Genomic DNA, 5,208 nt, shown 5'->3' with positions numbered 1-5,208 from the left:
GAATAACACACGGATGATCGCATCCTCCAACACGGCCTAAAGATCTCCCTTACAGCTACGGCCCTCAGTGATAATCGATAAGACTGTTCTTCCTGGGCCGGCATCGTTTAGCGAAGCTATTTATAATTTCTCAAACGGTGAATATCTGATTTTGAATGTACTGTAACTGTAACACCCTAGTGATTTATTGTGCTTTGTGCTTTTTCTTTACAGCGTTGACCTGGCTATGAACATGCCGATACGGCCCGGGGGATGAATGGAGGCGTGATCAATTCACACTTCGCCTCTATTGCCTTTAATCCAGCATTTAATTATCGCCGAGCTCGGCGGAACCCGGGGCAAAAGCCATCTGTTTTGTGGAGCGCCGTCATGTTACAGTACGTATATTTATCCGCTAATGTTAATGTGTTTCCTCAGTCGCTTCGTAGTGTGTTTCCAATGTTAATTGTGTGTGTGTTTTTTTTATGCACTTTTTCTCCTTCTTTTTCAGGTTTTCTCCCATCCCAATTTAGTCGTGCCAATTCCCCCCTCCCCTGTCTTGATCGTTGCTCGCATGTGCCCCCCACTGGTCGGTCGTAGGGAGGGTTGAAGAATCTATCGCATGTCCCCTCCGATACATGCGGAGTGAGCCAGCCACTTCTTTTCACCTGCCAGCGCGGACTCTCATTGGCGAGGTGTAACGTGTGGGAGGCTCACACTACCCTCGACATCTCCTGTCCTTGCTGTGCAGGCGCCCTGACTGACCTGTAGGAGTCGCTGTTTACAACGACCAGATTACCACCCATCGACTCCCCTCCCGCTGACTCTGCCAATTGAGTCAGTATGACGGCCGGCCCAAGCCGGAGGCAACGCTGACAGCCGGATTCGATACCGGTGTCTCACACGTCGGTGACGAGTGCTTAGACCGCTGCGCCACCCAGCCGCCCTCAATGTAAATTGTGTTTTAATTTATTTGTTATCCTCGCTCTTCTCCTCGTCTCGTCGTCTCTTTATGTTTTTATAAGCCGTGTGATTCTATGTGCTTTTTTCTTTTGGCTTATTTCTCGTTGTGCACTCGACGTGACGTGTAAATGAGGGAAACCTTAAACCTTTCAAGTTTAAATAAAGGTTTGGCATTCAATTAAATCGCCGTTGTTACAATTAGTATTCGTCAAGATGATATTCTTGTCATACTTTCGTACGATTTCATACTTTTTCAGGTTGAGAGCGTTAACTCCTATCGCTGTGGGCCCTTGTGACTTTTCTTTCATTAATCTACCATCCCTGATGGGCAATTCACTTGTCACATAACGGTTGCCATGGCAATGAATCCCCCCGAGGTTTAGTTTTCCTATTACAGTAGTTTCTCCTTATCTTCGCTGAAGGTCAGAGTCGGGTGCCGATGTAACGCGGGAGTATAAAAACCCTTTGAGACATGTAACTGTGATTAAGGCCTACACGCGAATAAACTTCAATTGACATTTGCGTTGGCGTTTTTTTTTCAGCTTCACACAAAGGGACATACCACTGTCTCTTACTCACTACGCTTCTCAGAGCGGCAGCCCCGACATGTAGTCGTGACACTCGTCGTTGAGACCTTATTCAAACCAACGGATGGAAGCTGATCCTAGATCAGTACTCTTTGAGAGGCTCGGTGGATACGGACCCCCAGGTCTTGCACTTGGGTCATAGCCGGCTGTGACTTAACCTTTTAAACCTTTTCAGCACTACATTTGTTTACCAATGATTTTAACCTGTTTGTTTACCAATAGGGTAAAGTGTTATTAGTGAGATTTTAGTTTATGGAATGTGTTAGCGAGTATGCGACATTTTGAATTAGCGGCGCGTCGCCGAATGTAGTCATATGAGGAGAGGGCATCCAGAGCTTTCAATGAGCATTGGAATTTCGAAAAAACTACCTTTTCCAGCCGATTCCAGCTTCCTGCAAGCAAATTACTTCTGTATGTAATTTTTTTATTTCTTTTATTTCTCTGGATTCTCTATGACAAAAAAATCACTAGGTTTTTTAGTACTTTAGTACATTTTCAGATTTTGAGAAAAGTTCACTGTAATTTCCGTTTTGCCACTTTACTCTACACTTATTTCTCGGGTTGGACCGTCTACTTTGTCCTAAGGTAATTACTACACTCTACAAACCAGGTGAAGAAGGGAAACTTAAAAAAAGAAAAACTCCAGGAAAGGTTTTTTAAAGAGCAGAATACGAGGAATGCCTCCTCCTGTTCGACTGATAGGTGTACAGTCTCGAGGAGGAAGGGGTACGGGGGAGGGTTCCACATGGGGACACCCTCAACATCATGTCCAACCTGCCGTGGCGATAGGACAAGCCGGCAGGTCCCAAGTGGTGACACCTTACAGTGTGATTGCGGAGACAAATGATTGACAATTGGCTTATAGGGCACCCTTGGTGACTTATAGGAATTCAAAAGGGCAGAATACGGAGTTAAGAAGCGTCTTTTGGTGTTAAGACAGGGCGATAAGTGGTCTCAGTGGACCCACAGTAAGGAGAGGTCCCAATTAAAGGTTAATGGAAGCGGAGATTGATCTCAGTAGTGTGGAGGCCTCAGGTTTGTCTCCCGGCGGACTTATACGGTCAAGTGCGGAGACTACGGATAGCGCCGAGGGCCAAACTGTGCATGAAGAACACATGCCTAGGGGTGTGCTCTCTCTCTCTCTCTCTCTCTCTCTCTCTCTCTCTCTCTCTCTCTCTCTCTCTCTCTCTCTCTCTCTCTCTCTCTCTCTCTCTCTCTCTCTCTCTCTCTCTCTATCATCATATTAGTGCTGTCAAACGATTAAAATATTTAACTCGATTAATCGCATGATTGTCCATAGTTAACTCGCGATTAATCGCAAATTAATTGCATTTTTTTTTACCTTAAACAGATCGTTTTCAAGTTCCAAGTTTTAATACTCTTATCAACATGCGAGTCAACAAATGCTTGCTTTGTGCAGCCATTTAACACAAAAGGATGACCCTCATGCATTGCAAATTTGCATCAAATTCAAAACAGAGTGATGCACAAAATAACTTAAAAGAAAATAATAATTTAAAACAATGAATAAAGTGTGCATGAAATAATAGGGGAAAGAAAACGTTAGGAACTTGTTACATTCACACACACAAGGGCTGATTAATCACACACCCCCCTCTCTCCCTCACACACACACTCTCCCAGCTCTTTTTCTCTTTTGCCCCTTCCTCATCTCTCTCACCCCCCTCTCTCTCTATATCTCACACACACACACACACACACACACACACACACACACACACACACACACACACACACACACACACACACACACACACACACACACACACACACACACACACACACACACACACACACACACACACACACTTCAGAAACAAACATAGTATCAATGAGAGCATCAATAATACACCTGAGTGAAGTCTAGTAAAAAAAAAAAAAAAAAAAAAAATGTTTTAGTTAATCTTGAGTTAAAAAAATTAGTGGCATTAATAGAATCGGGAGTTAACGCGATATTAACGTGATTTATTACATGGCGTTTTCACATTCGTCTAAATGCTTGCTTGTGATTGGTCAATAGCCCCCCGACAGCGGTCATTATTACACAATAATGACCGCTGTGGGACAATAATGACCGATGTGCGCAGCTGTTCGCAATCAAGCCCACATCAGTGCAGCAAATCAGACACACCTGCCGCGGCTGCACTGACAGCGGAGTGTGTGTGACGATTACAGCGGAGCCAGAACAGAGGCTGCCCGCGATAATAATAATCACTTTATTTGGGCTGACAGAGCCACAGAACTGCGATTTGTCAAATGAATTAGGTATATTGTTAGTAAGTTAGCCATGTAATAAGCGGGATAATGTATAGCTTTACTCGGTCATCATCGCAAAATAATTGACCTTCACTGACGTTTAAAACACCTCGCCGAGGCGGCTCGGTATTTTAAACTACGTGTCGGTCAATTATTTTGCGACAATGACCTCGTAGCTATACATTATCCCTTACATATTTGACAGCCTTAATATATATATATATATATATATATATATATATATATATATATATATATATATATATATATATATATTAAGGCTGTCAAATATATCGCGTTAATATCGCGTTAACTCCCGATTCTATTAATGCCACTAGTTTTTTTAACTCAAGATTAACTAAAAAAAAAAAAAAAAAAAAAAAAATTGTTTTACTAGACTTCACTCAGGTGTATTATTGATGCTCTCATTGATACTATGTTTGTTTCTGAAGTGTGTGTGTGTGTGTGTGTGTGTGTGTGTGTGTGTGTGTGTGTGTGTGTGTGTGTGTGTGTGTGTGTGTGTGTGTGTGTGTGTGTGTGTGTGTGTGTGTGTGAGATATAGAGAGAGAGGGGGGTGAGAGAGATGAGGAAGGGGCAAAAGAGAAAAAGAGCTGGGAGAGTGTGTGTGTGAGGGAGAGAGGGGGGTGTGTGATTAATCAGCCCTTGTGTGTGTGAATGTAACAAGTTCCTAACGTTTTCTTTCCCCTATTATTTCATGCACACTTTATTCATTGTTTTAAATTATTATTTTCTTTTAAGTTATTTTGTGCATCACTCTGTTTTGAATTTGATGCAAATTTGCAATGCATGAGGGTCATCCTTTTGTGTTAAATGGCTGCACAAAGCAAGCATTTGTTGACTCGCATGTTGATAAGAGTATTAAAACTTGGAACTTGAAAAAGATCTGTTTAAGGTAAAAAAAAAAAAAAAAAAAAAAATGCGATTAATTTGCGATTAATCGCGAGTTAACTATGGACAATCATGCGATTAATCGAGTTAAATATTTTAATCGTTTGACAGCACTAATATATATATATATATGTATGTATGTATGTATGTATGTCTGTCTGTCTGTCTGTCTGTCTGTCTGTCTGTCTGTCTGTCTGTCTGTCTGTCTGTCTGTCTGTCTATCTATCTATCTATCTATCTATCTATCTATCTATCTATCTATCTATCTATCTATCTATCTATCTATCTATCTATCTATCTATCTATCTATCTATCTATCTATCTATCTATCTATCTATCTATCTATCTATCTATCTATCTACTGTATCTGTCTGTCTGTCTGTCTGTCTGTCTGTCTGTCTGTCTGTCTGTCTGTCTGTCTGTCTGTCTGTCTGTCTGTCTGTCTGTCTGTCTGTCTGTCTGTCTGTCTGTCTGTCTGTCTGGCTGTCTGTCT

The sequence above is a fragment of the Notolepis coatsorum genome (assembly GCF_963971535.1).
Source record: "Notolepis coatsorum genome assembly, chromosome: 1".
Classification (NCBI taxonomy): Eukaryota; Metazoa; Chordata; class Actinopteri; order Aulopiformes; family Paralepididae; genus Notolepis; species Notolepis coatsorum.
The sequence above is the reverse complement of the archived record's forward strand: the minus strand, read 5'-3'. Positions refer to the sequence as shown.